This window comes from Crocuta crocuta, unplaced genomic scaffold (genome assembly GCF_008692635.1).
Source record: "Crocuta crocuta isolate KB4526 unplaced genomic scaffold, BGI_CrCroc_1.0 scaffold854, whole genome shotgun sequence".
In the NCBI taxonomy this organism is placed as follows: Eukaryota; Metazoa; Chordata; class Mammalia; order Carnivora; family Hyaenidae; genus Crocuta; species Crocuta crocuta.
This window is the reverse complement of record NW_027531536.1, coordinates 659,608-686,658: the sequence shown is the minus strand read 5'-3', so window position 1 is coordinate 686,658 and position 27,051 is coordinate 659,608.

Genomic DNA, 27,051 nt, shown 5'->3' with positions numbered 1-27,051 from the left:
AAAGTACAAAGTAAGATCAATTTTGTTTCCTTTTCATTAAATAGCAGTAGGCAATTTGTCTGCATTGTATGTGAGAGATACTGGTCTTCTTGCTTTTGGCCACATATGAAATGGTCTTGAAGAGAGCAATGGATAGGAAAGGAGACATCCTTTCATATTTGCATCGTATGAAAACGGCTCCACTTCAATTTCTGACTTTTTAAAAAGCACCAGTGAGTGCCAGAACAGAGCAGAGAACTGAAAAATGCATCCAGTAATTTGAACTCCAAATGGCTTACTTGGATAATTTAAGGGGAAAACATTTCCTAACCTCACTCCTCCAACCATTTACCCAGCGAATGCTCTTCCCTGACTCTCCCTGGGGCCAGGCTGGTATTCAGACCTGGAGAGACGGTGGGGAACAAGATGGGCACAGTCCCACCCTCTGCCTATTGGCAGACCCTCTCTGGACTCTCACTCTTCCCAATTGTAAGAAAATCATATTCTGTCCAAGGACAGAGAGGATGCAAGTAAGAAAGCCTCCAGAAATAATGTTAATAATAATAATTCTGTAAGGAATGCTTGTGATTTATATTATAAAATCACGTCTGTCATATTAGTCAAAAGATGTGCCTGAAAGCTCACTGCTTCCTAGTTGAGAGGCTTCAAGGTCGGTAAAGCTGATTGTTAAATGATTGTACTGTGAACACTGGCCATTAGTGTGAGTCCAAGTTTTCAAGGGCAGCCTGATAGAATATTTTCCCATAAACAGAATCCTTCTTATTGGGACAGCTGCTTGCAGGGCAAGGAGTGGGAAGCTGAACAGAGCATCTAACCCACTTCTCCCTACTCATAATATACGTGTAATTTAAGAAGGACTGTTATGGAGAACAAGATTGAGGGAACCCATTACAACATGGGGTTTCTTTTTATCACTAAGCCTTGTTTATGATAACCTGTACTTATCGCTATTCAATTCAACCCTGATATTCCCTACTTCACTTCAAAGAGCAAACAATAGGTCCCGTTTTGCACCCCCTTCCAGGAGACCAGAATCAGAGCACTGCTGGTCCTTCCCATTCCTCAAGGCTGACTCTGACCATCCAAACAAAAGACACTTAATATTGTCTGCAGATCCCAGAAAGGTCCTAATCATGCTGTCCTCCACCTTGATAACGAGCCTGTGTCTTTCTGCTTCCACCAGCAGAAATAGAAAAATAAAATTTCCATATGCCTCCAAGGCCTCATTTAGAAAATGGGATTAATGGTGACTCCTACCACATCATGCAAGGCCCTCCCAAATACAGTGAGAACTGATGAACCGAGAAAACTCGTAATGCTTAGAATAAATGATTTTCTCACATGAGGCTTCCACCTCACCAGTAACTTTTCTTTCAGGGATATTTGATGTGTAATGGCTGAGATGTACTAAACACATATGACTACATTTTAAATGATACTATCAACAGTGGATTTTCCTAGTATGGCATTAGTGCTAAAAAGATGGCAAATGTGATTATTATAAAGCATTATACAAATTTAGGAGTGGGAAAAGAAAAACATGTGATTAACACATGTATCATATTGATGTCAGGGATACAGTACCTGTGTACACCTGTCCTAAAGTCACATGTTGCTGTAGAGCAATGCTGATCCAAACAGAACAGGATGACTTCAGGTTAAGCCCGACAAAGCATATAAAAGAAAGATGTATAGACCCTCGCCATTGGCTTCTTTGTTTTAAATAGTAGTAGTAGTAGTAGTAGTAGTAGTAACTCTATTACATTAATTATACTATATTAATTATATTGTGTTAGCTAAGGTTTGCAAGCAGAAAATGTGTATTTCACTTTAAAAAAAAATTATGTTTATTTTTGTGAGAGACAGAGCATGAGCAGGGGAGGGGCAGAGGGAGAGGGAGACACAGAATTCAAAGCAGGCTCCAGGCTCCGAGCGGTCAGCACAAAGCCCGATGCGGGGCTCAAATCCACCAACTGTAAGGTCATGATCTGAGCCAAAGTCAGATACTTAACTGACTGAGCCACACAGGTACCCCAGGGTCTCACTCTCAATGAGTGAGATCATTTAATCACCACAGCAGCCCTACTGAGGAAAGTACTGTCATTATCCTCATTTTACATATAAGGAAACTAAGGCACAGAGTTATGCTGCTAGTAAGTAATGGACTCAGGACTCAAACCCAGGCGGTCTACTTTCATTATGCAACAGGACTAATGCCTGGAAAACCAGAACAAAAAGTTCTGGCATTTGGCATTTACTATAATGGAAAAAGGCAGGGTGAAACCTAAAGAAAAGAAGACTTACAGTCCCTGGGAGGGGAAAGGAACTAAATACAGCATCTTTCAAACATTCCTTTATAGCAGATTCTTCATAAGAGAAACTCAAAACAGTTCCATGATTAAATAGGTTTATGAAATACTGGATTAAGCCAAGTGAAACAGTTTCTTGCTGGAGTGTGTCTCAGTCTTAACATGCAGATATGCACTCTGAGCCTCTGAACTGGAGAGGTGGAAAGGAGCAGGTCTTTAACAGAGAACACTTGCTTTCTATGGGGCATGTCTGAAGAGATGAACTGAGGGTTTCCAACACAGGTTTGAGAAAAACCGATCTAATGGACAAACTAGAGCATCAGAGTCTGGACAAGGAGAGCACAGTCTGGGGGAGGGGAAGGGCACTGGATGCCAAGTAGATAGCTTCTCTGGAGGGTCAGTGAGCAAGCTTGCTCAGTCATTTGTGGGTAGGTGAAGTCACCTCATAATAAGTATTAGTGAAATAGATCACATAGCAAAATATAATACATTTAAAACATTTTTAATGTTTATTTATTTTGAGAGACAGAGAGAGAGAGAGAGTGGGGGAAGGGTAGAGAAAGAGAGAGAGAGAATCCCAAGCAGGCTCCACACTGTTAGTGCAGAGTCCAATGCAGGGCTAGATCTCACAAACTGTGAGACCAGGACTTGAGCCGAAATCGAGAGCTGGATGCTCAACCCACTAAGCCACCCAGGCGTCCCAAGTATACTTTTATGACTGAAAGTTCTGCAGGAATCTAGGAGGTCAAAAAATCACTCTTTTAGGGGCGCCTGGGTGGCTTAGTCGGTTAAGCGTCCGACTTTCGCTTAGGTCATGATCTCGCGGTTCGTGGGTTCGAGCCCCGCGTTGGGCTCTGTGCGGACTGCCAGCTCGGAGCCTGGAGCCTGTTTCAGTCTGTGACTCCCTCTCTCTCTGACCCTCCCCTGCTCATGCTGTCTCTCCCTCTCTCTCCTAGAAATAAATAAAACATTTAAAAAAAAATCACTCTTTTGGCAGTGTCTTCTCCAAGGAGGAGGAAGGGAGGCTGTTTGCCTCCTTGACCACGAAGATGGCTGGAGCCCACCAACTGACAGCCTCAGAGGCAGCAGGCCTGGCACATCCATGCTGAAGGGGACAGTGCAGCCATGGAGAGGACTGCAGGGGGTGGGCCACTGTCCAGTCAGCTACTATGGCCTGCATTTTGGAAGATCTATGGACCAACATCAGAGGAGGAGAGGTGGCCATGGAGGATACAAATGGCAGCTTTGGTGACCAATTCTGATGGATACAAGAGGGACAAACTGGAATGTCAAAGGACTCTATAAATGAATATATACACAATTCTCCTAATGGCTTCCTGAATTAGGTAAGAGGCATTTGAGTGTAGCTGCAGACTCCTCAGTTCCCCAGGTAGAAGCTGAGCCAGAAAATAGTAACAAGGGCAGCTACCATTCCCTGAGCCCTTAACCCGGTGCTAGGCACTACGTTAATGATTTGATACCATGCAATCCCCAAAACGACTCTATGATGTAGACAGTCTTCTCATTTTACAGTTAAGAAACCAAGGATAGTTCCATTTACTTGTACAAGACAAAGAACTAGGAAACCAGAAACAAATAGCAGTCAAGGTCAGTTCTAAAATATAGCTACTTGTAAGTCCCTACTCTTGTGTAAGCCCTCCCATGATACTTCACCCATCTCAAGGCAAACTGTTTTTCCTGGCTCAAGGTCAAAGTAACCTGACTCCAGCCTGTCCCTTTGTTCTGGATATTATTTGCTGAGACACAAACTACTCAAAAACTTAGTGGCTTAAAACTTAGGAAATAAAATTATACCTCATGCTTTTGTGTGACAGAATTTCAGGCAAGGTTTTGCTGGATGGTTCTTTGGTTTCATGACGCATTTACGGGGGTCACTCGGTGTATTCAGCTGGCAGCTAAGCTGGTCCAAGATCACTTGTCTGGTACCTTAGCAGAGACAACAGCTGGAAGGCTGGGCTCAGCTGGGTCTCATTCTCTTTTGCATTCCCAGGCTTTTCCCTGTGGTCTCTCCAGTGGGTGATCAGCCTCCTTAGCTGTCAGCTGAGGGCCACAGAAGACCAAGAAAGAAGTGCTGGTCGTCTTAAAGCCTGAGCTCAGAACTTGCACAGCATCACTTCTGTCACACCCTTGTGGTCAAAACAGTCAGAGGCCAGCCCAGATCCAAGGGGAAGAGAAAGAGACCCACCTCTCACCAGGAGGCATCTCAAAGAGTGGGCGGCCATCTTAGTTTAATCTGTCGAACTCTCCAACCTCACCTGGTTCTGCTCTTCCCTCATTCACAGGGCTGTAGCCACACGGGCTTTCTGTTCCTCAAATAGGACAAGGCTATTCCTCTTTCAGGGCTTCATGCCTGCCTATGCCTGGAGTGATCTTATCCTCCTGGACCCTTCTTGTCATCCAGGTTTCACCTTAATGTCCCTTCTTCACAGAAGCCCCCTCCTCACTATCAAGTGGAGGCCTTCCCTGGTCACCCAGTCTACCTCCCTAATTTGTTTTCATGACATTGCCATCGCTCAGAGATCATCTCTGTTTTTGTTTCTGTTTTTCCCTATTTCCTCCAATTAGAACAGAAAACCAGGGGAATGGGGACCTTGTCTACCCTGTTGGCTCCCACATTCTCAGTACTTACAACTGTGCTTGGCACAGAAGAAATCCTTAGTAAATACTGGTCAAGTGAAAGTATGAAGCAGTGAGCTGGGATTCAAAAGTAGATCTGACTGACTTCAGAACTAAAACCAAACTGTCCCTGTATGTATTCCGGGCAGATATGGGCAGCCTAGGCCCTAGAGCAAAGACACTGCATAAAGAAGACAGCTTGTGGACATAACTGAGAAGGAATTCACCAGCAAGGAAGCTGCAGCCAGACCAAACCACACTGACAATTCGAAGAGAAAAGTCCATTCTAGCAAAGCCCCCCAAACATCTTTTTGACTTCATCTCAGCCATTCTTGTGTTGACTCTTGGAAATGAAAGATCTCCAAGGTATGGAACTGCCTCAAGGCCACATGTAGCTCAGGCCTGGTCGCTGGCTGGGCCGCTCCAACACTCAGCTTTGCTGGGGCCACACTACTGAGTTTTGCCCTGGCCAATCTGGAATTGGGCCACAGCCATGTTTGTGCTGAGGCTTTAGGGAAACATGGTTTATAAACGCTTGTTTCCTCTGAGTCACAGTACAGACTTGTCCCTTCAGTACAAACATTCTGTTTGGTTTTATAACTGGGGAAAGAGGGGGCGGGGGCCAAGGCTAACTGGATCAGGTTTGAAAGGAAAGGGGAAGTGAGAAAATTTAAATAGAGTTTTCTATATTAGTGAGAGTCACAAAGGAACTCTTATCTGGGTTTCAGAGGCAGTCACAAAGTTTCATCTTTATTTATTTATTTGCCTTAGTAAAAAAAAAAAGGTCACAGAGTAATTTTTTCCCTTCAAGCTCCCATAAAAATGCTGGAAATGTGGCAAAAGTTTTACAAAAACAATTTAAGAACAATTAACACACATATAACTGTTTTTTAAAGTTTATATTAAATGCCCTTTACTAAATAAAAAGGAGTTTTGCTTCTAATTTCCTGGCATTGTTGACTATATTATCCTTTAAATAACCACCTATTATTAACTTTTAGCATTACTGTAAGTTTTCTGTAAATTATACATTCCAGATCAAAAGACTTAATTCTTTCTTTTCTGCTATTTAAATAGATCATTCTACCCCATAATTTAATGCTAGGCTTTTTACCTGTAGAATTTGGCTAATGATAACACTATTTCTTCATAAGTAACTCACAGTTACTATGAGACTCAAATATAATTAAATAATAGATATAAAAATATGATTCCTAATTCATTCAATAATCACCTAGCTTTGTGTAAATTATCATCCTATCAAACTCAGACAATTAAGGAGCACTGGTTAGGTGTGCAGTCCAAAGCCTGGCATGGAGAATTATGAGATAAGAGTCACAATCCCTCATCTCAGGGCACCTGGGTGGCTCAGTCAGTTAAGCGCCTGACTTCGGCTCAGGTCATGATCTCACAGTTCATGGGTTCAATCCCTGCTTAAGGCTCTGTGCTGATAGCTCGAAACCTGGAGTCTACTTCAGATTCCGTATCTCCCTCTCTCTCTACCCCTCCCCTGCTCATGCTGTGTCTCTCTTTCTCTCAAAAATAAATAAACATCAAAATTTTTTTAAAGGAAACAATCCCTTATCTCAAGAGGATTACATTTCAGGACAAAACTAGATATAAGCCCTCTGAGCCATGGGCCCTTCATTAGTGATTTAGAGTGCTGTATATGAAAATATTGAATTCTGTGCCTGACAGAGAATGCAAGTGCCACATATAAAGTTCACAGCAAATTTGTCAGTATCCTACCTGGTGTACCCCCCACAACCTCTAACAAGAATACTGCTCCCAATTATAATGTGCGAGTGTTCCCCACACCACCAGGCAATTCTCGGACTCCAGCTGGGTGACAGGTCAGCTCAATTCTGATACTATCTACCTGGAGACAGCATCAGATCCCACAGGTTGAGGATTCAGTCCCGCAAGACTGTCCCCACCACCCAACTCCCTGCATCTCAGACACTGGTCAGAAGTCCAGGTTGTCAACCGTGCCTTTGATTCGCCAACTATAGGTAGATCGAAGTTTCCAACAATCCCTTCCTTGGGTTCAACTAATTTGCTAGAGCCACTCACAGAATTCAGAGAAATATTTTACTTACTAGATCACTGGTTCATTATGAAAGGATTTAACTCAAGAACAGCCCTCCAAACCCTGTCCTGTTGGGTTTTTGTGGAGGCTTCATTCCATAGTCATGATTGATTAAAACATCAGCCCTGGGTGATTGATTCAACCTCCAGCCTCACCCTCTCCCCAGAAAGGGTTAGACGGTGGGACTAAAAATTCTATCTAGTCATGTGGTTGGGTCCACTGGTGACCAGTCCCCATCCTATGGTTACTTAGGTACAGTCCAAAAGTCGCCTCATTAACATAACAAAAGATACCTTACTCACTTTCAGTACTTAGGAAATTACAATCGTTTTAAGAGTTCTGTGCCAGAAACAGGGAAGACCAAATTCATATTTCTTATTATAAATTACAATATTGCCACCAATGACAGGTTTTTCCAGAAGGCTACAATGATAGCCACGCACCATACCCTCTCCCCCACACAGAAGCAGGCTAAAAGTACACCCCCACCCAACTCCTCACAGTCTTCAAGCAATGAGCAATGGGAATGAGTGCATAAAAACTCCAGCTCCCTCAACTCTCAAGGGGGATAATTTTGAGGCATGTTTTTTTTTATACTTTTCCTAGAGTTTTCCCATGAGAATACACCAGTTACCCACTTTGGTACCTAGCACACCCATTCTTCACTGCCTTCCCTTTCTTGTATCACTTCCATTTTCCCCTGCTGGTGTCTCACGGGACCTTCTCCCTCATGCAGCATTTGCACTTGAATCCTTGTCTTAGGGACTACTTCTGGAGAAGAACCCACATTGAGAGTTTTCCTTTATACAAAGTTAGGGTCCAATGCCCAGATGAGCCAGCTAGCTTTGCACAAAATAAAAACTCCATTTCATTACCACAAAAGGCTATCTTATTAATATTGGTTATTATTTTTACCTTATAAATATCTAAAAATACAGTAAGCAAATTTATATTCCAGTTCTTCAATATGCATGACATCATTTCATCTTCGCCAACAGCTCCAAGAGATAGAGAAAACTGACGCTGGAGGAGAGGTTGACTGACTTGCTAAAAGTTATAGGGTTAGTGAGTAAGAGAATTGGACCTCAGGTCAAAGCCTTGTAACAACAGGTCCTTTCCTCCCTACCCCCAGGTGTCTGGGTGAGACAGTGTCTGTACCTGAGGCCAGACTTCTTTACATTCCTGGAGAAGTGACTCTAAGTACATATTCTCCTGTTAAGGTCAGGAGTATGATTTTTATTTATAAATGTGAGCTTTCTAAGCTGTCCTTTTTATATGAGAGAATGGGAATCACTTAATACCTCTGGAAAGGGCTTTAAACAGCAGTATATTCTGAGGAAAAATGCTAAGTGAACACAGCGTAGTAGAGTAGTCTGATCTTAATTATTCCATAGCACTCTAGACTGTGAAGATCAAAAATACCTTGATAGGTGACCTCTAAGGGCCTTAAGTCAGAGGCACTGAAAGGTTTGGAAGTGTGGATGAGCTTGGCGGCAGCAGGGTACCAGGAAGCCAAGTGCAGATCCTGACAGCTCTAGCATTCTTCTTTCTATGCTCAGGAAAGCTTTAGTTTCTTTTCTGTGGAGTGAAGCTCATATTATCAACCTCTATTTCCAATATTTCTTGTTATATGAAAAGATTTGAGAGAGAAATGTATGGTCTTTATTCTTAGCACTACCGAGGATGTGCTTCATTGCGGTCATAATTATAGTGAGCTCAGCTGAAAGGCATATACAGAACCAAGTCACACAGGTCAAGGAGAAAGGTGGGAAATGGAAACCAGGACTGAGGCCTGAGTTTGTGGTCTCAACGCCAGTGTCCAAAGCTACAGGATACTCTAGAACCAAAGCAGTGGATGGACCAAGAATCCAGGTAGTAGTCGTATTACACTCAACTGGGGAGAAGCAAACCAGCTCTATCAATTCAGAATCCCACTCAGAAGGTGGGTGATGTGGAGGACTGAGTCCAGCCTAGCCACGGATTCTGCAGATTGTCAAATTCCACTAGGCTTCAGGAAGGGGATTCAGCCCCAGTGGGAAAGTGGACTATTGAGCAGGAAACCAAAGCACATGGCCGAGTTTTCTGATGTGGCCCGCAGAGGACGCCTTCAGTGAAGATCGTGGCTAAATGGGCAAGTGCCCAGAGCTCCCTCCAGGCAGGTCATTCATGGGTCAATGTAGCACAATAAATTCTAGAATATAAAACTTGGTTGAGATGGGATATAGGATTGTGGGGTAGGAAGACTCCTAATGCACCCTTTACCTTGTCCAGGACTGTCTCAGGAACCTCCACAGAGATGAGCTTCTCCATTGGTTACAGTGACTAAGGGAGGAGAAGGAAAGGGCTCTGGTCCCTGCCCTCAAGGAGCTAATAATCCTGTTAGGGAGCCAAGCCATGCACCCATTAAAGACTCATGAATGGCATCAAAGAGATTTGTAACTGAAGGGCAAAAATATAAAACCCAGCAGCCAGTGATGGATTGATTATTTGGGGCAGCAGTAACTAAAGGTAGTTTTATGAAGAAACTAGCCTTTGAGATTGAGTAGCCTTGGAAGCAGTAGCTACAAAGGAAATTATTGCTACCCTAAGTTTCCTGATTTGCAAAGCATTTGGACATGAACACCTTTGGAAGAGTAACCAATTTGTCTCACTAATACTTCCTATAAATATGAAGAACCACAGTTGTTCCCACGCACAGTTTCCTAAGGATTTTGAAATAGGCACGTATGATAATGCAGAGAGTGTCATTTAACATTGAATCTGTCTCTCTACCATCTCCTCTCCTGAGACCTGAGAACCGCAACAGGATATGGGCTCTGAAGCTTTCTAGACTTGGTGTTGGACCACTATTTTGGGGTGTTTCATTGATTGCCCAGTAACAATTCACAGAACACACTGTGGAACAACCTTTGAGGAGGGAAGGGGCAAGAATGCTGTTGCCCTCACCCATGAGAAGACATGGTACTTGCAATATCCCAAGAGTGTTTCTCTGGGTTACTGTGGAGACCCAGATCACATACATCTGAGTTCCTCTAATCTTTCTCACATGAACACAATGCATTGTCACCTGAGCCATTCCAAGACCTCAGAGGTAGCATAAAGAAATGGAAACTCTAGGGGAAAGTGGAAATGACAGAGGGTCTAAAGTTGCAGAGACCAGGAATCAAATTTCTGCTCAGCTGGGTGCCCTTAGGCCAATTACATAGTATCTCTACAAAATGAGAAAATATTTACATCTCAAGTTAGTTAGGAAAATTAACTGAGATAATTCAAGTAGACCCTATTAAGTGGCTCCTACATTCCAGATTTGTAATTAGATACTGAGGATATAAAGATGAATCCATTCCTTCATTCCTTCATTCACTCACTCATTTATTCATTCAGAAAATGCTTACTGAGTACCTACTATTAGCCTAATGAATAAAACAGAACAATTTATGTTCTGTTGAAGGATATGGGTAAAAAAACACATAACCCAACACATATATACAATGCGTTTATAGCAAAATTGATTCATGCTATAAAGGAAAATGGAGCTAAGGGGGCAGAGACTGAGTGGGGAGGTATAGGCCTTCTCTAATTAGAGTGGCCAGGGAAGACCCCTATGAGGAGAGGACATGTAAGCAGAAACTGGAATGAAATAAATGAGCAAGCCACGTAGCTATCTCGTGGAAGAGATCCCAGCACAGAGGGGAGGTGGGGGCCTTATGGTGGCAGCATGCTTGGCCTGTTCAGACAAAGCTTGGTTGCCCCTACTGCTGAAGCAAAGTGGGCAAGGGTGAGTGTGGCAGGGCCAGACTGGGTTTAGAAACATAAGAAGAAGTCCTGAGGGTTGTGAGAAGCCACCAGAGGGTCTTCACCAGGAGAATGAAAAGATATGGATTTATATCACCAAAAGCTCACTGTGGAGCTGCATGGAGAATAGACTGGAGGAGGGAAGATGAGAACAGAGGCAGGAGAAGCTAGGGCAGGTTGGGAGCGAGGATGAGGACTAGGACTGGGGGGCAGTGATAGACGTGCTGAGCAGTGACAGGACCTGAGAGAGATTTTGAAGATAAAATCAGTGGGCTTTTCTGATGTATTGGATGTGGGTGTGAGAGGACTCCAGTATGAGCAGGTGGGTAAGCTTAGCATGACTCACTGTGATTGGTAAGGGGAAGGAAATCAAGAGTTCTGTTTTGTACAGGTAGGGTTGAAGACACCCAACAGACATATCCAGTAGGCATTGGGGTATGTGCACATGGACTTGTGGGGAGAGACGGGGGCTGCTGATATAAATGTGGGAGCCTTTAGGATACGGATGGAATGTAAAGCCATGAGAGGATGAGATCACTCATGAGTTAGTACAATGAAGAAAAGAAGTACAAAAAACAAGCCCAAGAGAACTCCACTGTTTGGAATTTGGGAGAAGAGAAGGAATAGACAGAAAGAAAGAAGTCTCACTCTCAAGGAGCTCACCACTACGTACAGTAACTAGCACCAGATCTGGGATGTATCAGATGATCAATAACCATTGCATTTCCTTTCTTCACCCTTGGTAGAGTCACTGGACTTTAGGCAGAGGCAGGTGACCATGTGAATTAAAATAGTGACAACATCTATTTCTCACCAGGCACATCTGTGCATTGGGGAAAGGACGCCTCCATGCCCTGTTAATAAGCATACTCCTTGTCTCCAGTAGTTGAAAGCTGTTGCAAGACTGGATGACCATCTCACTGGAGCATCTGTTCACTGAAGGGCAGGAGGACAAGACAAGGTAAAGGCGGGAAGTGGATTGGGAAGTAGATGGATTTCTCATTCTCTGAAGGCTAATTTGACTCCTGGGGTTAAGATGAGTGTTTTCCAGATCTGACCATCAAGTGTACACTTGAAGATTTTCTGTCCTGGACACCTCACTAGTACTCACTTGTCATGGGGCCAACCAGCCCTATAATCTCTCAATGTATTGGTGAAAGCCTGTCCCCTCCAACCAGCTTACAGATCATTGAAATTCCACAGTTAAGAATTGATGCCTTGCTTTGCCTAATACTAAAATGTACATTCCAGCAAAATCCTCTGTATTAATTTCCTTTTGCTACCATAAGGAATTACCACAAACATAGAGTCTTAAAACCACACAACTCTATTATCTTAGATTTCTTGAGGTCTGAAGTGCAAAATTACTCTCGGTGTATTAAAATCAAGATGTCAGCCACCCTGAATTCCTTCTAGAAGCTCTAGGGGAGAATCCATCTCCTTGTCTTTTGCAGCTTCTAAAGGTCCCTGCATTCCTTGGCTCCTGGCTCCACATTACCCCAACTTTTACTTCTGTCATCATATCTCCTTCTCTGACCCCGACCCTCCTCCCTCCCTCTTATAAGCATCCTTGTGATTATACTGGACACACTGATAATCCAGGATAATCTCCCTATCTTAAGATCCTTAACATCACATCGGTCAAGTCTCTTCTGGCAGGTAAGGTAACATATTCACAGGTTCTGGGGATTAGGCCATAAACGTCTTTGGGGTGACATTATTCAGCCTACTGTACTTACAAACTCTAAATTTGAAGTTATTTATCTGTCAATCTCAATTACACAAGCTTTAGCAGAGAACTTGAAATTAGTAAAAAAAAAAAATCCTTTAAGGCACCAAAATATATTCATAAAGTCCATACAATTTAATCATAAGAGAGCTCCCTCAGGCTTTCACTCAATTAAGTTCAATGAATAAAGATAAAGCATTTACTATATATAATATTACTAGATGCTCTAAGGAATACCAAGAAGCCTAAAAATTAGTTCCTGCCTTTTACAAGAGTCGCTGTCTAAGAAATATAAGACAAGGGCATAAATAAAAGCAGTACGAAGCAAAATGTGGGCAAGCTAGCTTGACTGTACAACATTCAGCAGCAAGGAGAACATAAGGAAGATTACTATCAGGTGACGATTTTAAGGAAAATGTCAGGAGAAACGAGAGAAAGGAAACAAAGACAGCTTTAGGTTTTCAAGCTTTAGGTAAAGAAGTAAAACGAAGGAGTTGCCATCAATATAATCATGGAAATCAGAATGGCCATGGGGGGCGGCAGGGGCAGGCAGGCTATCTCAGGAATGTAAAGCGTACAGTTTGAAATTTATTCTAGAATATCTAGGTCAGGATGCCAGCAGAGAGTTGGAAATGAGAAAGCATTCAGAGTCAAAAAGTGAAGCACAGGTTAGAGATAGAAATGAGCAAGTCAGTTCTACGGAGAAGTAGATGAAATCAGGAAAAGTACAATTTAAGAGGGCCAAAGAACGAACTTCTAAAAGACAGGAAGATAGAGAGGAACAAACAAAGGAAGGAGGAATAGTAAGAGAAACAGGGAAATCAATACAATGAGTATCACAAAAGCTAAGGAAGAGTTTCAACAGGGAAGAGGAGGTCAGCACTATGGTCAATTTTAAGTTACCGGTGTGAATGCAGAGTTGGAAGAGAAGCTCACCATTATAGACTATTTCCACTCAGAGCCAATAGATAAAATAACCCCAATAGCATTTATAGTAGTAAACCACTGTAGGGGCACCTAGGTGGCTCACTTGGTTAAATGTCGGACTCTTAATTTTGGCTCAGGTCATGATCTTGTGGTTCATGAGATCAAGCCCTGTGGGCTTTGTGCTGATAGTGCACAGCCTGCTTAAGATCTTCTCTCCCTCTCTCTCTGCTCCTACCCCCACTTGTGTGTGTGCGCTCTCTCTCAAAATAAATAACCATTAAAAATAGAAAAATACTGTAAAATAATTAAAAAGTTTGAGTTGAGACAATTTATGACTTTTGTTATAATATGATGCATTTAGTTGTAAATTTATATACTTTAATTTTTATTTTTTAAAATTTTTTAAAGAAAATTTTAAATGTTTTATTTATTTCTGAGAGAGAGAGAGAGAGAGAGAGAGAGGTAGTGTGAGCAGGGGAGGGTCAGAGAGAGAGGGAGACACAGAATCCTAAGCAGGCTCCAGGCTCTGAGCTGGCTGTCAGCACAGCCCTGCATTAGGGCTTGAACCCACGAACCTTGAGATCATGACCTGAGCCAAAGTCGGACACTTAACCGACTGAGACACCCAGGTGCCCCTATACTTTAATTTTTAATAACTGTTGTGTTGAACAAGCTCAGATAATTCCTGAAAATGTAATGGTTGGTACCTGCAAGCCAGAAAGAGCCTGCTGCAGCACATTAGTGATGGAAAGACACCGTCTTTCCACCCAAGAATCTCGGGTTAATGGGATATGCATACTTGCAAACAAACACTACAAACAAGCATAAAAGTGTGTATAGGTCTGACATGCACACACAAGAGGGAATAACCAGTCCGGCTCCATTAAAAATAAAAAGCCATACTCTTTTAGCATAATTATAAAAACCTCTATGATCCAGTCTCTCCTTATGTCATCTCCCATAATGCTCTCCTTTGCATCCAGCTGAGAGTAAAACATGATAATTAGGGATACTGGCTGTATGGTCAGGAGGATCTGGGTTCAAATACACATTCCACCGCTTATCAGTATTCAGTGAATAGGTAATCTTTCTCTGCAAAAATGGGGCCAATCATACCCACATCACAGGTTGTTGTGAAGACTGATGGAGATGATGTCTAGAAAACATTTAGCGAGTACTCAATACCTAGCTTGTGATAAACTGTAGCAGGTGTTCTTATTTTATTTGTCCCCCACTAAGTTCAAATGAAAATGAGGTGCTTGCAGTTTTCCAAACACAACGTGCTTCTCTGGGACCTGTGCCTTTGCCTGGTGAATTCCTGCTCACTCTTCAAAATTTAATGCAAACATCTGGTCTCCTCTGTCAAGAGTTAGTCATTCTCTGCTCTGTGTCACTAGAAACCAAGAAAATACCTCACCGAGGCACCAATCACAGGATAACTTTGAACTGAGGATCCCTCGAGGCGTTATTTCTCTTGGTCCCACCAGCATCCGACACAAAGTAGACACAAGATAAATGCTTGATTAGTGAGCATAGCTAAATAGGAAAACATAAAAATTGAAGTGAAGAAGGAAAAATTTCAGATTCTAGAGACATCACGAATTTTAAATGCACTTGCCATTTGATCAGTCATTCTAATTCTAGTAATTAATTAGGAAACAATCCTAATAAGAGAAAATGTATAAATATAAAAAGGGTTTTTTGCATGGTTACTTATAATATCACAAACCGCAGAAAAGAAGTTAAATATCTAATAATAGAAATGTGACTAACATTGGAAATATTTATGATATAGCCACTTGACAAAATATTTTTCAATCATTAAATATGATGGCTGTAAAAGGTATACAATGACAAGGGAAAATGCCAATGATATACACATAAACAAAAAAAGAAGAATGCAAAATTAAAAGTCTCATCTAGATGCACACAAACACGTGTGTGTGTGTACACACACACACAGAAAAAGGACTGGAGGGAAGAACAACCAAACTGGCAGAGCTCATGTTCGAGAACAGGATCATAGGTGGTTAGTGATTTATTTCCTTTATTGGGAAAGAGACCATTTCAAAATTTACCTTCCATGTGTCTATAAATAATAATGTTACTTTTACAAAGTTTTAAAATTATGATGTGCCATTCAATGTATTCTCCTAAATTACTCAGGGAACGTTCAGCAGCCTAAAGGCAGGATCAGAGGAACCTGATGACTGGACTTCCCCAGAAGTGAAGAGATGTGGGTATCCTAATGAAAGGGTCATAGAAAAACCAGAATTGGGTCATGGCCTCAGAAAATATGGTGAGAGAGGAGAATTTTAAAGCTTTCAATCTTGCAAATAAAGCCATTCTGAAAGCCAAACTGACAAAAATGGATAGATTGTTTGGTCATACTTGAAGACACTTTTCTAATGGGCTAATCATCTGGTTTCCCAGCCCACAGGAGGTTAGAAGTGGTTAGTTGAAGGGGGAAGAGTAAGCCAGGCTGGATGTCTCAAACTCCAGCAATGAGAAGTAGGAGGCTTCTCTGCAGAGGTGGGAGTCACAAAGACCCAGAAAGCATTGCAAACAAATGAGGCCTTAAGAAGAGGCAATTATGTCGACCCATGAATGGGCATGAAAAACATCACTGTATTGCAGCGTGGTATGAATTGTAGTATAGTAACTTGTACTTGACACAATGATCCCCACACTACAAACACGAGCCCAATGTCTTCCTTTAAAAATCGTCAAAATCAATGAGAAAAAGTATGTGGAAGCACTGTATGATGTGTAATATGCTGCACAATTGGTCAACTGTTACTTCTAATACCCTCAGCATATGAAGACAGGAATACACATGATGCATTTTTAAATGCTTCTATCCAAGCCAATTAATTCTTTTAATTGGCACTTAACACATATAATTTTCTTTTATCTGGAAATTTCACTTACGTATGTATTTTATTTATGCCTCATTTTCTAATACTGCTGAATAAAAAAGATATTATTGTCCCACTGGGATGATGTCTCGTGACTTAAAACAAATGAGTTATTCAGATTCTTTTCAGAGCAAATTTTGAGAGAGAGAAAGAGAAAGAGAGAGAGAATCAGAGAGAGAGAGAGAATACAATAGTTCAGGGCATCTGGGGGAAGGGAAGCCACAGATGTGGAACGAAGGGGAGAGAGAGGCAGTAGGTTGTCTAAAATAAACTTTCCTTATTCTCCACTTTTGCTAAGTGTTGGCTGGTGACTCGCCGCCAGGCTGTGTGCCAAATTCCAAAGGACAAGTAAATAAACAGTTAACGTGAGTTATTCTGCAAATTTGCACATGCCCACCCACACAAGCACTAAATTAAACTTTCTCCAGCTGAAGTCAGTTCACCAATTGCAGGCGAATAAGAATTGTTACCTATTCTTTGCTCCTTAGGTATCCTTTTGAGCACTCTGGCGATGGGGAACATTTTGGTTATCAAGCAAGCAAATAGTAAATTTGAACCCTTTTTAGTAAGTCAGATCCCTCCCTGAATAGGCAACTTTACTTGTTGTCCTTGAGGAGAAGCTACAGACAGTGGTGTGGTCAGATTTATGCTTGTAGAAAAAACAAACCCAAATTCCCTGAAATGTCTTCACTTTGACCAGCTCAAACTGGATTTTATTGCTGTTTGATTTCCAAAGGACCATGTGCCTGGCCGCCCGGGGGAATAGACAGTGCTCAGAATGAATATTGAAATACCAAGTCATTATTTGCTCTGGGGGGCTGCCAGCGCTGCCTGCTGCCTGGGTTTTAGGGGAGCCGAATAAAGGGTTCCTATTTTAAAGACCCAGAGTAAAAGAATTCTCTGTAATCCTTTCCAGAAAGAACAAAATGAAGCCACTGCAAACAGAGATGAATCAGGATAATACGTATGATGAGAAGGAGGTTTGTTTTTTTTTTTTCCTACTGTAACCAAAAAGCTAATGGGAGAGCCTAGGACAGGAACCATTCCAAGTGTCCCCTTCACCTGCCCTACCCAACACGTGTGCAGATGCAAGTGGTGAAAAATTAATGTCAAGGGCAGATTTGAAAGGGGCAGGGAGTACATTATTGGCCCTACCAAAGATCTCCAACTTCCTGTCTGAGGAGGTTGAGCAGAGGGGCGCAGGGGGTAGCCGACTGTAGATGCGTACAGGGTACGTCTATCTTAAGGCTCACAGTATGTTAGCTGGTGGCCTCTGAGCACCTCATTTATCACAGGCAGAGGCAGTTAGGCAACGGATCAGGGGAGTGGACTGAGGCTTCCCCAGGCACTTTTCTGAAGACTGGCAGTTCCAAAGGTCATCCCGCCAACACGGGAAATAATTTCACAGGCTGCTGGTGATGCTGCCTTGGGTAACGGTAGACAAAGTTGAAACCAATCATGATATTTGGTATCCCCCACTATGTAGGGATGAAGGAGGGTGATTCTGTTGAATTCTGATTAGTCTAGGGGAGGAATGCAAAGGAAACTAATTTTCCCCTTGGAGGTAATGTGCTCATTGAAAGTAAATGGCCCTTATATGAGGCAGGTCCCAAGCTCCTATTAGGAGTAAATATCCTGCTTTCCTTTCTGGGAGTAACATTTTTAATTATAAAAGCACACCATAAAGCATTAAAATAATAATAATAAGGCTCCCTCACTCCAACGCCTGCCCTCATATGCTACAAAGCACAGGGATGTGGGCCTGGTTTGGACAGGACCAGACTGGAATGCTGGATCGGAGTGCCACATTCACCTGGATAAAAGATCAGACCCTTAATTTGAATGAAAGCCAACTCTGGAGCTTCCTGTATCCATGGAAACCAGATCAGAAGTACATATTAATAATAAGCAAAATCACCTGGCAGCTTGCCGAGGCATCACTTAGAAGCATTAGCTTCCCAAGGTGAGTGTTGCAAATAAAGAGTCTACAGAATGATGGTTCTGGAACAGGCACACAGTTCAGCAATACGCCTTTGTCCCTGAGAAAAATCCCTTCCCAGGCTGCCGCGATGCTGGCCGTTTCACCAGGGGTTGCAGGTATAGCAGCGCTGTGCACGAGCAGGAAACGGAGCCCACTCCTGGGCAGATTTCTGGGATTCGGTGCCTCTTTCTCACCTGGTGTGTTCCAGACAGATATTTGCCTCATATGGCCTTTACCAATCCAGCTGTACGAGCCACTGAGACGCTGCAATGCCCACCATAACATCAGGGGAGGCCGCGACCCATCCAAGCACAGAGCGTTGGCTCCAATGGAACCCATGGGGGCCCAGGGGTCCTGCAGCAGGAGTTTCTGGTCCCTGATCAGATCAGGATAATCAGCGAAACGTGTTGAAGAGAATATAGGCATTAGCTGCTGAAGACCTGAGTTCTAGTCTAAGTTTGCTGTCTTATTTCCTGCCTAACTTGGGCAACCAGTCTCAGGTTCAGTTATTTATTCCATCTCTCAGATGAGGACAATCAGTTTCCACAGTGAGGACGTCACTGAATTAAATGAGATATTGTATTGTAGGGCATTTGTCTTGCCCCATAAAAAATGACCACCTACTTCTGTGCCCTCATAGCTCATTTTATTTAGGATGTCTCCTATTAGACACCCTGCAGTCTATCTCTTAGTGATAGTTTTACGTAAGTCTGTCTCATAAATTGTGAGCTCCTTGAGGCAGGAATACCTTCAATCAATTTCTTTGAGTCTCCAACCCTGAACCTAGTTCATTTATATGGATTAGCATATGTAATGAGTATTATAAGGAGTCCAAGAAATGGATATTGAACTAAACTGCCCTATTTACCCTCAACTACCACCTCCTACTCAGAGTATCTGTGTTGAGCAGAGCTGGGCAGTTTGGGCAAGTGGGAATTGGGACCTGATTCCAATCAAGAGTTTGGGATGGAATTGAAGCAGCAAACCATAGATTGGAGGAGTTGTGTCTGCCATGACCTTCTCTACAAGCTGAGGATATATAGTCAAATTTAAGCATTTGAGTCAGGTTTCTGGTACCACTACTGCTTTTCTTACCTAGATGACCCCAGAGATGACCTTCTCAATAATCCCGTTTGCCCAAATTTGTTTCTCTACTTCTAGACGCAGGGTGCTATCTCTTTAAGAAAAACTATAGGAGGAGAAAGATTGGAAATGACTTTGGGGGTAGTAAGTGCCTTAATACTTATTCCCCTTAATACTTATTTTAATGTTATGAATTTTTAATGAGGATATCCAGCCTTTACTCCTCACAGGTGAGTAGCTTGAGCAGAGGGGCAAAGGGGGGTAGCTCATTAGATAATGTATTGGAAAGAGTATTTGCAAACTTCAAAAGACTATACCAAGTTAAGCTGTTGTTATAAGAAGAAAAATGAAGCATGGCTTCAGTTTGTCTGCCCCATCTCTTTTAATTTAAAAAATTTATAAACTTGGAGTCACATCCTGGAGCTGGCTCCTAAGTCCAGCTGTCAGGAACATCAGGGTGAGTCATAGCGCTCTGTGGGACATGCTCCCATCCCCAATATTTCCTCTCCATAGCCTGGGCCACCCATTAGTTGGACCTTTGCCCGTGTCATACCAGTTATGCTCCCAAGCACAGGACAAATATAAACCAAGATTTTGGGGGTGTATCTGGGGTTAAATATTCTTGACTTTGTGATCACACAGTACTTCATTATCTTCTGTGAGCACTGCTTTTGTAGCCAGCATTGCTCTAGGACGTACCAAATGCCCTGGCTGAAAGGGAGTCCCGGAGTCTTCCAGTACTACTAGTAGGGTGACTGATGCTTTAGTAGTAGCTGACATTTCAAATTCACAATACAAGAAACTCAATCTTCTGGGGCGCCTGGGTGGCTCAGTCGGTTAAGTGACTGAATTCAGCTCAGGTCATGATCTCAAAGCTTGTGGGTTCTAGCCCTGCATCAGGCTCTGTGCTGACAGCTCAGAGCCTGGAGCCTGCTTCAGATTCTATCTCTCTGTCTCTATGTCTCTCTCTCTCTCTCTCTGCACATCCCCTGCTCGTACTCTCTCTCAAAAATAAACATTAAAAAATCTTAAAAAAGAAAAAGAAAAAGAGAAACTGAATCTTTCAAAAACAGGGATCACAATAATAGCAAACACTTCCATAGTACTTAATATGTGCCACGCACCATTCTAAATTCTTTCTGGTTACACATATTTAGTTAATTTCTACTATAGCACTATGAGGTTGGTATGTTTATTAAACCCACTTTTATATATGATGAGGCTGAAGAACAGAGAAATAAATTCCTTGCCCGAGGTCATACAGCTATGCAGTAGTAGTGTTAGCATCTGAATCCAAATAGTAAGGTTTCAGCCTCTTAATTGCTAAGCTATCCATTCACAGAAAGGGGGCATGGAAAAGCAAAGGACAAATTCCAAAATGTCATGATAACAAGTAATTTCAACCATTTCCCCCTCATTACGACTCTTTCCAGATGTAGCTTTGTCACTGAAGTCCTTCTCATTCCATCTTTCTGGTGACGATCAGCAATCAAATGGACAAAAAGAAAAAAAAAATCCTTCCTCTACCCTTTTCTTCTTTTTTTCCTTCCCATATTTATATACTGAATTCTATGATTTACTAGGAATTGACTTCAGAGTGGAATATGAACACAAATAATGTCCAAAAATAGATCACAACCTAAAGGTGGCAACAGACACATCAGCAGTAGGTCAACGTATTAGGGTAGAAATATAAAGAACATTGCTTTTTGCAGGAGCACTGTGGAAGAACAGTTAATTCTGCCTGGGGTTCCGGAAAGGCAGAAGGAGAAAGTAAGGAAATAGGATTTGGTAAAAGTCCAGAAGCAGACATTAATCCCAATAACTGAAAGTTCTTTCAATTCAGTAGTTGCTTATACAGAATCTACTATAAATCTAGTGTTACATTAGGGGCCAAAAGAATGTGAAATATAAAATGACCAGGTCCTTACCTCAAGATGTATACAATCTTACTGAGGGGTAAGTTATACCTGCGGAATTATTAGAAATCCATGATAAAGTGCCAAATGCACCATGTATACAAATGCAATAGAAGGTAAAAGACAAAAGCTATAAATATAGTTAGGCAGTCACAGAGAATTTCATGGAGATGGGACCTCATGACAAGTATCTTGTGTATTAACCTCACCATGGCTCCATCTTATTTTTCTACTGTTATTTTCTCTAGTTAGAATTTCTCCTTTTTTTCCTTCATTTTGTTACATTTATTTGTATAAGCCCATTTAAATCCTTTTTTGATAAAAGGGTAAGAAAAATGAGGGAAGGAAAGAGGGAGGGAAGAAGGACGGAGGGAAGGATGAGAATCTCCATTAACCCTTGGACCTTACGCTCTAAGCTGTGCAGCCGAATCGCATTTTATTATATAGACACTACAGTAAAGCACAGTTGGTAAGAACTGAACCTTAAGGGCTAAACTTCAAGGGCTCGACTCTCAGCTCTGCCACTCACAGGCACGTGACCTTGGACATGATACTTATATCTTGAAAGAGCCTTGAAAAGAGAAGTTTGAAACTATTTTCTACATTGGGATTTTGAAAGTTTTTGTGTATTTTTCTTTTCTAGGCTCCCTATTTCATAAACCATTTTTGAGGCCTCGTCTACAAAGTGGAAATAATAATACTTTCTTCAATAGGTACCTTGGGAGGATAAAATGAGTTAATTACATTAAAATGTTTAGGCCAGTCTCTACACATAATTATTATTCATTAGTCATTCAACAGTTATTTCCTCCACATTCACTATATTCCAAGAACTGAGCTCAACCCTGGGAACATGTAAATAAACAATTTACAATCCCTACATTTAAATATTTCACAATCTAGCAGGAAAAATGCTAAATAAATAACTTTCATATAGTGTGGTATTTGCCAAATTAGCAGTACGCACAAGCATATTTGCATGGTGTACTTTTCTAGTGTAGCATATGAATGTACTAACTTTTCATGAGCCCTATCAAACCACTGGCTAAAATTGAGCTTGTGGTCAACTAAAACTACTGCATTCTGTCACAGGAATTATTGCTTATTCAAGTCTTCTCCTTCCTATACTATGTAATCAAAATTTTTATGTGTTATTTTTTTTCCTGTATAACGTTTCATCTGCTTTAAGTATATCATTCCACCGTTTCTGGATGGCTGGCTTTAAAACTAAGCATCACTGCCTGCCCTTGCTCTCCCTCCCAGGTTTGTGTCTGGTAGATTCAATGAGCATACCTTCCACATCTTCGCTAGGTTTACTGAAGAGGACAAAGTCATGGACAGAGCCCCACGGCACCATGAAAGATATCCTTTCATGTTAATACCTAATTATTAATCACCCTTTTGAAATGCAACCAACTATAAATTTACCTCACTGTGGGATCATTCAGCCCATGTTTTCCAGTTTTGCTCACCAGAATATGTTACTGGGTAGTAAGAAACTATGGTGTTTTGTTAATTTTATTTAATGTTTATTTATTATTTTTGAGAGAGAGAGAGAGAGAGCAGGGAAGAGGCAGAGAGAAACGAAGACACAGAATCCACAGCAGGCTCTAGGCTGTCAGCACAGAGGTGCTCACAAACCGCAAAATCATGACCTGAGCTGAAGTTGGCCACTCAACAGACTGAGCCACCCAGGTGCCCCTATGGTGTTTTATTAAAGTCAAGAGATATTCGCTGTATCATACTCCCTGCTCTACTAGTTCAATAACACTATCAGAGAAGAAAAATAAATCCTTTTTTACGGAGTTCATCATGACTCCTGACAATCACTACCTTTTTGTATAGTATTAAATGCCTAATAGGGGGCGGCTGGGCGGCTCAGTTGGTTCAGCATCCAACTCTTGATTTTGGCTCGGGTCATGATCTCACAGTCATGAGACGGAGCCCTGTGTCAGGCTCCAGGCTCAGCATTCTACCTGCTTAAGATTCTCTTCCTTCCTCTCCCTCTGCCCCTCCCCTGCTCATGCTCTCAATCTCTCTCTCTCTCTCTCAAAAGAGATTTGAGAATGAAAAAAATGCCTAATGATTATCCCATCTCTCCAACTCCTCATCTCTTCCCCCACCTTATCACCTCCTAAATTGTGAGCTCTTCTAGGTCAGGACCATATAACTTTTTGCCCATAGTGCCTAGCATAATTCCTGACATATAACAGATGATCAATAAATAACTGTTGAATAAATGAATGAAACCATCTGTCTTATTTGGGTTTGGTTCAAGTTTTATCCAGGATATTTCTCTGCTAAATTGCAACAACTCTTCTCTGCCAAGTATGTGATCACACTTTGGAATTTATTAAGTTATGGGTTATTAATAATAATAATTCCAGGCATTAACTTAAGAATGATGGTGTAATGTTAATGGATAACAAAGAAAAAATAGAGCATGATTTCTGTTTTACTTCTGCCTTTTCAGGGGAAATTATCCCCATTTGAAAAGGATAGAATAAAATACGTGAGGTAGATACAGAGATTGTAAGAAATCATCTGCCTACTCCCAGTGAGTTCAAGTTCTCCAGTGGATTAAAGCCAGAGAACTCACGGGGTGCCTGGGTGGCTCAGTTGGTTAAGCGTCTGACTTTGGCTCAGGTCATGATCTCATGGTTTGCGGGTTCAAGCCCTGCTGACAGCCAGCTCAGAGCCTGGAGCCTGTTTCAGATTCTGTATCTCCTCCTCTCTCTGTCCCTCCCTTGCTCATGCTCTCTCTCTCTCTCTCTCACACACACACACACACACACAAATAAATAAAAACATTAAAAAAAATTTAAGCCAGGGAACTCAGAAATTTTGCAGTCAAAATCACTGTATCTACACTAGTGAACTCTAACGTAGAGAAGGAGTCATAGCAGATATAAGAAGTAAAGGTAAGTAGCACTCTAATTTTCTAAAGGGGAAATAAAGTAGATTTCAATGTTTTATTTTATTTATTTACTTATTGGGATTTAATTTAATTTAACTTTTCTCTTTGTCTAGATCTGGTTATTACTATTATAAAGGTTATTTAACATTATAAAATGAGTTGGAAAATTTTTTCTGTTGGTTTTTTTCCCATTGTTTTGAAGACTATGTAAAATGAAATAATCTGTTTCTTAGAGTTTGGTGGAACTCACTTACAAAATCATTTCAAAATGTTTTTATCCTAGAAAAGCTGTTGATTACTAATGGGATTTTTAAGTTTACTTATTTATTTTGAGAGAGAGGGAGAGAGTATGAGAGGGGCAGGGGTAGAGAGCTAGGGGTAGAAAATCCCAAGCAGGCCCCACACTGTCAGGGCAAAACTCTACACAGGGCTCAAACCCATGAACCTGTGTGATCATGACCTGAGCAGAAAGCAAGAGTCAGAAACGTAACCAACTGAGCCACCCAGGTGTCCCCTGATGGAATTTTTTCTTAAATTACAGGACTATTTAGGTTTTCTATTTCTCCTTGAGGAGTATATTCATATTGTATATGTTTAAATTTTATGGGCAAAATGTAAATATATTATTCTCTAACTAACTCTGCTGTATTGTATTATGAGGACTTTTCATTCCTAAGAGTTTGTATTACCTTTTTTCATGATCAGTTTCACCAAAGGTGTGTCTATTAATTTTTGGCTATATTGATCTAAATGATGGTATATTTACTTTCTGTTTTCAAGTTTCTGCTTTTATTATCTCATTACTTTTATTTTGTTTAGATTAGTTCTATTCTTTTTCTAACTTAAATTTTACCCTTAGCTCATTAAATTTCACTCTTTCCTTTTTGATAAAGGCATTTAAAACTATTAAATTCTCTATGCCCAGTGTTTTATCTATATCCCACACATTTTGAATCATATTATTTTCATTAATATTTAGTTCTAAGTATTTTTTAAGTTTGAGGTTAGTTTATACTTCAGTTACACTGTAGACACATAATATAATCTGTGATACTGATCCCTTGATAGTTGAGGGTTTGTTTTTTGGCTGTTGGTGCTTTTTTTTTTTTCTCCTGGAACATGCTCAATATTTGTAAATTCTTCTTGTATGCTTAAGAAAAACATAGTTGATCTTAATTATTTGTAGATTTCATATTTATGAATTTACCTACTCATTAAAACTTTATTTGGAATGCCAAAATCAATACTTCTGGTGCTTTTGCAGTCATTTGTAGATACTCACATAGCAGTGAAAAATCTGAATTTCTTAATGTGCATGTTCTCTACTGAGGTCAAACAAGGTGACACCTGCCTTGTTTCAGCTCTCATACTCTAAATAGGTGTCCTTTTCACAGTCTATGTAGTGCCACATCTTCACATTCTTGTGCATTTTCATGGTGATCCTTCTATCTGAAATGGCCTCTGACCATAGTGCCAAAGTACTGTGTGGTGTCTCTAAGTACGAGAAAGCTGTCATGTGCCTTATGGAGAAAATACATGCAAGAGACAAGCTACACTCAGGTAGGAGTTATAGCGCTTTTGGCAGTGAGCTCAGTGTTAATGAAACAACAGTTTATACTAAATATGGTGTCTTTAAACAGAATACACATAAAATAAGGTATGTATTGTGGATCATTATAAGCCTCTGATCATAATAAACATTTCAGATCAGAGACATATAGGAACTTATCCTTCTATTTCTCTGGACCAATGATTCAGTATTCACTAATTAAATATTGTTGAGGGTAAGGGTAGGAGCAAAATAGATACAGGGGATTCATAAGTAAAAACTATATTTTTGACACTCATTGCAGTTACAACATAAATAAGTCATAGAGATGAAAAGTACACATAGGGAATATAATAAGTAATATTGCAATAACATTTTATGGTGACAGCTGGTGACAATACTTATTGTGGTGATCACTGAGTAATATACAGAATTGTCAAATCCATATGTTGCATACCTGAAACCCAATATAACATTGTATGTCAATTACATTTCAATGCATATTTTTAAATGGAAAAAAAGGGCTGTTGAGACATTATGACCATAACTACCACCATTAACAAGAATTAACCATATATACTCAGTAATTGTTGGGTAAAGATTTCTAAACACACCTATTAAATTCTTTAAAGGAATGTGCAGCCACAGTGAGTATCAAAAATATGGCAAATCTGGACAATTGCAGGCTATTTTACATGGTCTCTTATAACTTTAAGAATAAGATTAAGGAGGCCCATAAGGAACCATTTAAATAATAATATTCAAAGAGGATTGATTAATGGATCAGCATCTTACTTACAGGGAGATTTCCAGTGGCTGGCTCTAGGCCAAAGGCCCTGTCCCTTCTACATATTTATCATGGTAGAGGATCTGATCTTGGCAACCTCTCTAATCCTACCAGTTTCCTATATTTTCTCATCTTCTTGACCTACCAATTTAAATTCTACCACCATTCCCTCTTCCTTGATACCCTTCTTCATTCAAGATTGGCTACAGAGTAGGGGTGCTTGTGTGGCTCATTTAGTCATCCAGGTCTTAATTTTGGATCAGGTCATAATCTCATGGTTTGTGGGATCAAGCCCCAAGTCAGGCTCAAGGAGAAGCCTGCTTGGGATTCTCTCTCCTTCTCTTTCTGCCCCTTGCCTGCTCTCTCTCTCTCTCTCTCAAAATAATTAAATAAACATATATATATATGTAT